General features: G+C 43.4%; 1 non-coding gene across 1 annotated transcript; it reads right to left on the bottom strand.

Annotated features, from left to right (window-relative positions):
• Positions 1-6,899: 6,899 nt before the first annotated feature.
• LOC128325448 (5S ribosomal RNA) lies at positions 6,900-7,018 on the bottom strand. Its single transcript, XR_008307454.1, has one exon. It is a non-coding gene; the product is annotated as a 5S ribosomal RNA (ribosomal RNA).
• Between the last annotated feature and the right edge of the window lie 3,006 nt (positions 7,019-10,024).

Raw genomic sequence — 10,024 nt, 5'->3', positions numbered from 1 at the left:
AGGCTGAGGCTGAAGCATGAATATAGTGGCGGCAACCCAACCCTTCCTAATTCTAGCTCAGTCCCAATCTAGGGCATGCACCAGAGCTTGTTTCCTCCTTCCAAGTAGGCCCACTGGAAAGGAACCCCTGGGCAACCAAGTGACCCCTTCACTGCTATTTCTGGAGTGGTATTCTAATTTGTTGTCATAACTGTTTCTGGAGCCCTAGGCATGATGGAGGAGAGTCCAGAGCTGGAGCAGGGGTCTAGATTTGACTGCTGGGTCACCCAAGACCCCACACTCCTCAGAAAGAATGTCTGCAAAAGGGGAGCTTGGTAGTAACCATAGGACCCTCAGTGCTGAAAAGGAGAAGACCACGTCATGGTCCAAGAGCAAGTATGGCTGGATCCTGACAGTAAGTACTCTGGGCCCAAATGAGGACTGATAACTTTGGAAGGGAATCATATTGTGTGAGCAGCACAGAAGGCAGCTAGTTATTTCAAAACCAATAAGGGATAAGAGTCAGTACTCCATGGGGGTGTGTGAGCTATGTATTAAAGATATGCATCCAGCATGCTTTCCCTCCTACCACTGCTTGTTTCTTAATCTTCCTTTCTCAGATATCTATTAGGCATGTGCAAACAGGTTCGATGTCGAATAGGTTCAACATCGAACCTGTTCAGTTCAAGAATCAGATATCAAACCGAACCCCGCCCCAATTCAGTTTGCTACCGGACCCCCTGGCCATTGGGGGGGGGGTTCGTGACTTTACAAAAATAACCATGACCCAGCCATGTAAAGGCCCATTTGGCATGGGCACCAGAGGACAGGCCCGAAACAGGCTGAAGACCGCCAGAACCAGGTGATTTGTACATAAATGGAGGCTGACATGGGGGAGGGGGAACTTCTGGAGACACCCCCCAACCCCACCCCATGGCTGAATCTAAGCCCCTGGACTGGGTGGCAGTAAGTAAAATCTAATTTTTAAAAGTTTTTTTAAAATTTAATCTCACGAACCCCCACAAACTGAACCAAACCAGGGAGGGTGTTCGGGGGTGGTGGTGGCAGAGGTGTATCTAGGAAAAATAGCACCTAGGGCAAGCACTGAAATTGCGCCCCCTGTCCAAACATCTGATTCCCATCTTTCAGATAACTTTACCATAATATCAGCTGAAAAGTACAAGTCAATCTCGTTAATCTTTTAATATTTCAAAAACTATTTAGCAGTGGACATAGCCAGACCAAAAAAATGCTGGAAAACTACAAATTTCAGTATGTGGGGGCTCATGAAATACCTAAATACTATGTGGAGGTATACTTGGAAAACTAAACAGAAGTGCCTGTCTAATTCTCTACTAGGCATTATAGCATCACTATTACATAAGTTTTAAAAATAAACAGAGAATTTGACTTTTCCCAGATACTCTGAAAATAATTAAAGGATATGCAGAGTAAACTGTGTCACTGCTTGGAATATATTCTAGTATTTCAGAAAGACAGTTAAAATGAGAGCGAGCGAGCAAAAAACTCCCAGTGAGCCTTAATACTAAGGATTTCACACTGATTCAAAGACAAACTCACCATTAATAGCCATATGATTAAGACATCACATTTAACTCACTTATCACAAGAAGCAAAATAAGAGCAAATGAATACAATCCTAGCTCATAAGCTTCAGCTCAGTATTCACAAGCCCTGATTCTCTGTACATAGTACCAAACTGAATATGTGTACAGTGACTTATATTATATTAAATTTTTTAAATTGTTTTTAACCTGTAGCCCCTTTGGGGGGGGCTTCCTAAAGGCTGTGGGGGAGGTCTGCAAAGGTTCCCCCCCATTGGACTCTGGGGCCTCACAGGGACCATTTGAGCATGTGTGGTGGCCATTTTTTTAAAAAATATTTTTTTTAAAAAAAAAGGCTGCTGAAAACAAAATGGCCACCACGCATGCTCAAATGGCCTCTGCGAGGCCTGGCATGACCTAGGGCCTCACAGAGGCCATTTGAGCATGCCCAGTGGCCATTTTGTTTTCGGTGGCCATTTTTAATTTAAAAAAAGAAAAGAAATGGCGCTCCCCTTCAAGTGGCACCCGGGGCACATGCCCTGCCTGCCCCACCCTAGATATGCCCCTGCAGAGTGCTGCCTCTCAAGAGGAGCATCTTTTCTTTCATAGGAACAGAGCAAGGTGCCTTATACTGAGTGAGAGTATTGGTCCATTTAGCTCAGTATTGCCTATGCTGACAGGCAGCAGCTTCCCCAAAGTTTTGGGAAGGAGTCTCTCCAAGTCCTGCCTGGAGATGCCAAGGATTGGACCTGCTACTTTCGGCATGCAAAGCCGATGCTCTTCCTCTAAGCTGCGGCCCCATCCCCACTTCCATCTCATAGAAAGGAGGGAAAGTAATACCAGTCCCCATCTGCCCCACCCCCCTACCCCGCCCTGAATTTACATCCTCCAGTTGTGACAAATAAGAGGAGAGAATTGTGTCTGGTGCAGCATCAACCTTGCTTCCAATGACTGCCATGGCAAGCAGCACTTTCATTTTATTCTGTCCCACGACAGGTGGAAAAGTAGATGGAAAAGGGCATGACTGAAATGCTAGACCATGGTATTCTTTCCCCATATATGAACTTGTGTCATCAAAGTGGCTAGAGCAGTTAACACTGCTTCTCTGCCAAAAGATGGAAACCTTCATATCTACGAGGTTGGTGTAGATAAGGCCTAGCCACTGTAATACATCTTCTCAGATATTATGGCTCTAGATACTGTGATGACTTGCTGTGGAAAATAACCACAAAGAAAAAATTAAACTCTGTTATCCAGTATTCATCCCGCTTTTCCTCCAAGCAGCTCAGAGTGGTGTACATGGTTATGTTTAACCTCGGAACAACCCTGTGAGCTAGATTAGGCTGAGAGATACAGGACTGGCCCAAAGTTGCCCAGTGAGTTTTATAGTTGAATGGGGATTCAAACTCGGGTCTTCCTGGTCCTAGTCCAACACTTTAACCACTATGATATGTAGCCAAGTCCACGTTCTTTGGGGAAGGAAATTTGATATACAATCCTGATAAGCTGATGCTTTGATGTTCAAGAAGTGATATTACAGGTTTTCTGTGAGTAAGACTTTTTTTTTGACAGTGGTGTACTCCTTGTTTTGACACACAAATAAATTACATTAAGGGGTTGGGGTTTTTTGGTGGTTTTTTGTTTTTTTGCTAATACATAAAGGATATTGTAGAACTAAAAAGATGCAGAAAATGGCAACCAAAATGATCAGGGAGGTAGAGCAAGAAAAGACTACAGTATCTGGCCCTTTTTAGTTTAGAAAGAAAATGGTTAAAGGAGAACCTGATAGAGGTGTATAAAATTATTCATGGTGTGGATAAAGAGACCCCCCCTCACCCCCAATGATATTAGAAGCTGGGGTCATCCATTGAGGCTAAATGCTGGGAGATTCAAGACAAACAAAATAACTTAAGAATGTAAAAAGAGCCCTGCTGGATCAGGCCCAAGGCCTATCTAGTCCTTAACATCCTGTTTCACAGAGTAGCCCACTAGATGCCTCTGGAGGTCCACAGGCAAGAGCTGAGGATATGCCCTCTCCCCTGCTGTTGCTCCCCTGCAACTGGTATTTAGAGGTATCTTGTCTCTAAAGGAAGCAGTTCTTTACACAAGGGGGTCATCTACAAGGGATGTGCATGAAACAAATTTTGCATTCTGTTTCAAGCTCCAAACAAAACACAAAATGGCTGAAATGTTTTGTCAAAATAGCAGTCAAAACAACCCAAAACATTTTGAGTGATTTGGCCATAGGGAACAATGGGGAAACTTGAAACACCCCATTGTTCCCCATGGATAGCTCCTAGGGATACCAAAGTAGGTTCTGTGGTAGGGCATGATGGATGATACCCACCACCCAACCTACAAAAGGGGGTTTCTTTTCTTTTCTCTTGTCCTTTGGTCCTCCTCCTTTACTCCCTGGAATTGCTGCAATCCAAGCCAGATATTCTTCCTGCAGGTTTCCAGTCTTTGTTTTATGGAGTTCCCTCATTCCAGAGTGTATAAGTTATCCATTGCTTTCTCTTTCTCTCTTTTCCTTTAGGCTCAGAGATACATTTTTCTGCCCTACCGCTTCTCACTGTCTTTGGGCTTTCTCCAGTCCTCTGTTATCCCTTTCTGCAGGGAAATGAGGAGGAGGAGGAGCCGCTGCCACTTCCGCTGCCTCCTCCTTCTCCTCCTCTTCTTGGTAGAGTGAGCTGACTGCCTTATATGCTGTTATGCAGGAGAGACCCTGACGAGCCACTCAGGTGGGTGCTCTCAGTGGTCTGCCATCCTGCCAACACGTAATTCCAATGGTGAACTTCTTAAAGGGCCCTCACAGCTGTAGCTGATCCCTCTTGTCCCCAGGGCTCATTAGATAGACCTGCTGGCCCACAGTCCCCTAGTGGAAAAGCTTAATTTTGGTGTACTTCATGATATGTATTCGCATGGAACTTCCTGGTTGTGTATACATCTGGCATTTTCATATGTCGGTGGTTGAAATTGACTATGTAAAAGGAGGAAGGCTTATCAGACCAGAAAAAAAAGTTTTGTTCTGGACATCATCCAATTTCCACTAGGTTTACAGTTAATTCATTACTAATTAATATTTCCTTTCACCATATTATCTAACGCTGAGTAACAAATCTAAACACACACTCATACAAACCCTCCATTATTAAAATATGACATTTGTTCTGTAAATTGCTTGAGGAAAACTCATCAGCAAGGTAGTGACAAAGAGGCCTAGCAGGAGACGGAGATGGTGGACTGAAATGGTAACAATCTCAATTCTGTCACTCCAGGCTGAAGATGAGGGATGCCATTTTTTATACTTCCATATGTAAAAAAAACTCTCTGCAAGTAAAAAGAACAAAAATTAAGAACCAGAGAGAGAAGTTCTAGTAAACCAATCAATATCTTTTCCCGTCTTTGACCCGCATAAAATAAAACATGGCAATCTATGCCTGTGGAGACAATAATTGTAAAATTAATGCTAAACTCTCATTGTTGTCAGATTAAAATCTGTGGTGGCTTATAATTAAGAAGTTAGAAACTGTGAGCATAGAGCTAAAATTTATGAGAAGCCATACAATAGTTTAGAATTAAAATTTGATTAAAATATGATAAAATCAAAATTGTGTAACTGGAGCAGGGGCAGCAGTGCAGGTATGAGCTGTATTAGGCCTGATTAATTCTTGTTAGTGGTTAGATGCTGGCAAATTTTGTATGCTGCAGCACAGAACTTAAAACACGAACAAGGGCAATCACGGAATCAATCAAAAAAGAGGAAAGGAGGGGAGGGAAATCCTACCGTGACTGTGGCAAACATATACAAATAATAAAAAGCAACCAAACTATGAAAATATATATTGAAGACGATAAACCAATAGTAAAATAATCTCTAATTACTGATACTCATGAGCCATAAATCACAAAATTGGGCAAGAATAATAATATATACAATAATATTCAAACCATCACATAATACAAAATACAAGAATATAAACATATACAATACAGTCCAAAATTTCCAGAGGAGGTGTGACCAGCAAGACCAAATAGGGCTGCTGAATAAATGGGCAAAGTTCAATGTCATCCATACAGTAATAAAAGTTCCAAACTGCAGAAAAGCCGCATCAAACATAGTCTCAATAAGGTGTGGGAGTCAACATTCACTTGACTTAACCCTCATGCCCTTTCAAGAGAATACAAACCAAACGTGTAGAGATGTAGCTGAGGGCAAAAGAAAGAGGGGTGCTGGCTTGTAAGAGAACGCTCGGTATCATCCACACAGGAGTGAAAATTCCCAATAGCAAACACGCAAATTGTAGACAACCAGTTGAGCGTGGCTTCAAAAGATGTTGTAAATCAAAGATAAAGCCCACTGCATGCCCTGTGGAGGAATGTAAACTAGACAAGTCAAAGTAGAACGGCTGTTCCGGATACTCGCCGTTTCGCGGGCAAAGCTTCATCAGCCTCCTTCATACCGGTACCTCATTCCTAGAGCTAAATAACGCCTTACAGAAGGAGGCTGATTTATGGCTCATGAGTATCAGTAATTAGAGATTATTTTACTATTGGTTTATTGTCTTCAATATATATTTCCATAGTCTGGTTGCTTTATATTATTTGTCTATGTTTGCCACAGTCACGGTGGCAGCACAGAACTTGGCAACATTATGTGTTATGAAAGGGTTGCAGTCAGAGAGTAGTAGGAAGACACAGAGCTGGCTTGTGAGACCTGGCAAATTTGTAAGCAGAGGTAAGGGTGTTCACAGAGGCGTAACTATAGGGGGGGCAGGGGGGGCACGTGCCCCGGGCGCCATATTTTCTGGTCACGTGGGGGGCGCCGCCATGACAAAAAAAAAATTTGTTTTAATTTTTTTTAAAATTTTTGTTAATACAAATGTTTCCCGCTCAGTGCAGCAGCGCTGCAGCAGTCAAGGGAGCGCGTCGGCACCCCCTCCCCCATGAGCGTTCCCTTCCACGCCGCCCGCGCCCGCCCCCCCCATTGTTTTGCTGGCGCCTGGTGGCCAGTCAGTGGCCTGGCTTGGCAGCGGCGGCGGCGGCGAGCACTTGTGAGAAAAAACCTAAGTATAATGTATGTTGGGGGCGGGGGGCGCCATTTCAGTGCTTGCCCCGAGCGCTGTTTTCCCTAGTTACGCCTCTGGGTGTGCATGAACCGAGGTCTGAGCTCCGGTTTTGTACCATGGGGAGCAGGAGCTTTAAGAAAGAGGAGAGCAGGTCCTTACCTGCTCTCTGCCGCCCCATGCTGCTTCTTGCTGGGGTGGTGCTTGTCCCAAGTACACAAGTTCTTTAATGTTACAGCCACAAGCCAAAACAGAAGAGAAAGGTTACAGTTATATAATTGATTACAGAAGCCTACAGCACCCAGTATTCCCAGGCGGTCTCCCATCCAAGTACTAACCAGGCCCAACCTTGCTTAACTTCCGAGATTGGATGGGATCGGGTGCTTTCAGGGTGGTGTGGCTGTAGACAACCCAAGTACACACACACGGGGCACCAACACTCACATGGCACCCTTGGCACCATGCACATGCTGGCACCACACATGCGTATTTGGGACAAGTGCCACCCCAGCAGTAAGCTGCATGGGGCAGCAGAGAGCAGATAAGGACCTGCTCTCCTCTTTCTTAAAGCTCCCTTTCCTGCACCCCCCCAGCCCAGTGCTGAAACAGTGCTCAAACCATGGTTCATGCACACCCTTAAGCAGCAGGAGAATGAGGGTGGTAGGCAGTGTAGGAGGACATGCTTCATGGTTTCAACTTGTCCAGCACTGCAGGGGCGAGAAGTGTTAGTGAAGTCTTCTCCTTTCTTTGCTAATTGTCTGCTTGCAGGATGTGTATGTGTGTGTTGTGTTGTGTTGTGTGTGTGTGTGTGTATGTTTTCATAGGGAAGCATTACAAAATGTGACTCTCCCACCTGTCATTTGAAGTGGTACAGTCTTGTTTGCCATCTCCTTCCCACCTAGAGCTGCTGCAGGTGTGGAGCAAGTGCAACTCTTTGGAAGCCCTTGTTCATATCTAGACAGGGACAGAAAACCCCTTATTTTAATTGAGTGAAGAAGTTCACAGTCAGAAAGCATATTGGAAGCATATTGTGAGCAAGGCAAAGGGGAATATTGAACTACTTTGGTAACTTTTATTGTAGCTGTGTGCTACGTGCCCAAACACACATTTGATGAGTCACTTTTCTACAAATAGAAATAAAGGGGAGAAGCACTGCAGAACTGCATCCTACATCCTGTATAATGATTTCTAGAGGCGAAACAAAGGAAACTCACCAGTAATGTCTCCATATGCTCCCTCTGAAACACGTTGCTTATTTTGCGCGTATGAGTAAGGAGGGTGCAGGTGAATAGAAGAGTTTTGCAGTTGGAGCATTGCCAGCCGGTCACTCACTGGCTTGATCAGCCTGCCAAGAGGAGAGACTGAGTTGGGTGGGGTGAGGGAAAATGTAAGCTAAGCTGTTTGATTTTTTTTACAAGAAAAAATAGGGGTGCATTTCTTTCCACACTGTTTTTGGAATTTAAAAAAAAAAAATACACAACAGCTCCTACAAATCTCCAGGGGGCTCAGGGTGGCAATGGTAAACATGAGCATTAGCCCATTTTATCTTCAAAAAAGGAAAGATGGTTCACCTCAGACTTCCCTCTGGCTCCAGCCCTTTGCTTCTGCTTCTTTGCTTCTTTTGCCCTTTGCTCCACAAGGGGCACCCTGAACATGAACTCTGCCTTGCTGTAGAAACTGTAGGCTATCTCCTACCATTCTGTGTCTTGTGTGCAAGGAAGCTGGGCATTTGGCATGTCAGAGGCACCTTTGCAGATCTAAAAGCATGGAAGAGCCGTTACATGAAACCATGGGTGGCATGGCATAACAGTTCGAGTAGATGCAACATTTAAATTTGTTGTTGTTGTGGTGTGTGTGTTTCACCATATCCTTATCGTTCTGCAGTAAAGACATGGGGGTGGGAAGCAGAGGATGGATGGTGACTCAATAAGAGTCACTTATTGTCTCAGGTCTCACTCCAACCTTGTGATGCTCCTGCCACAAAAATGTCTGCCTGTCTCTCAGATAAGCCATAGCTTATCCACAGTAACTCTGTGGGCGTGACAGCTAGGATTTCAGTAGTAAAATGTCTTAATGAGAGAAAGCTCTGTGTCATATCCATGTGCTAATGCAAACAACTGGGAACATGAGGAGTTGTTCCGTTCTTGAAAGTAATGGCTTAATTTAACATGTTCTTTCATGAACTCTTGGGCACTATTACCCAAGTACCTTTGAAAGTTAAACAGTTTGCATGAGTCATCTCAGAGGTTGCCAAAGGTCACAACTTTTTTTTTTTTTTTTTAAAGAAGAGTTATGCATAGTTTTTCACTCCTGTGACTAAAGCTTTGGTATTTTCAGCAGATGGCAGACAAACAATGGCAACACTTCTTGGCTTTATTAGAAATACTCTTTCAGAGTTCACCAGCATACGCATGATCAGACTCAGACGCCAAAGAGTCAATATTGTCAACAGCTGAAAAAAGCAATAATTGACATAGCAGGGAAAATTTAATTTAAGACTATTGAATATGAGCCCAAAATGGCAGAGTCACAGATTTGGCAGTTGATCAGCAACACCCGTAGATGACCCGCGGGGTGGGCTGAAACTTCTGGCAGTCATTAAGAGGGCTCATTTTCTCCAAAGACTCCACATTATGGATGGACTTACCACTGGCACATGAGTCCAATTACTATTTTTCATCTTCAGCTTGATCCCCCCCCCACCAACCTTTCAGATGAATTTGTAAAAGATCTTTGGCAGCACCTTCTGCCATAGTATATTAACTTTTTCTACAGAGAACATTTGTAATAAAGGTTTGTGAATTACCTGACCACCTCAGAATTATCACACACACAAAATATATTTTTGGTGTTGCTGAAATTAAGAGGAGCAGTTCACAAATTCAAGCAAATGAAACCCTTCCATTCACTCTGTATTAAAACAGATGGGGCATTTTGCTATAAAATGGATTAAATGTTTAATTATAACCTTTACATGTCTGGTTTTTCTGGGTCCCCCCCCCGGTGCCTTGCTGGTTCTTACATAGACTGCAGTTTCTCTGAAGTTCTCGATCCACGGAATTACCCCAGACATTTGGACTAGGTGAAAAAGTGTTTTTGTATATAGTTTAAAAAACTACAACCTGATCTTCAAATTATCAGCAGCCAACCAGATACTAAGAAACAAAAACTGGGAAACAGAACCTGAGGTCATGCATCTGTGTTTCAATAAATAGTATCTATTATTGCTATAATAAACTTGGGGGGCAAATTGCTATTTTTCAGTTACCCATTTGTTAAATGAGAATAATAGAGAGGCTTTGTTAGGGATAAATGCACACATACATACAGTGTGTCTTTCCTATTATGCTATGGATTGGATGGAAAAGACTCACAATTTGTGACACACACATGCAAGAACTGGCATATTCTTAT

This window comes from Hemicordylus capensis, chromosome 4 (genome assembly GCF_027244095.1).
Source record: "Hemicordylus capensis ecotype Gifberg chromosome 4, rHemCap1.1.pri, whole genome shotgun sequence".
In the NCBI taxonomy this organism is placed as follows: domain Eukaryota; kingdom Metazoa; phylum Chordata; class Lepidosauria; order Squamata; family Cordylidae; genus Hemicordylus; species Hemicordylus capensis.
This window is presented reverse-complemented; position numbering and strand designations above follow the sequence as displayed.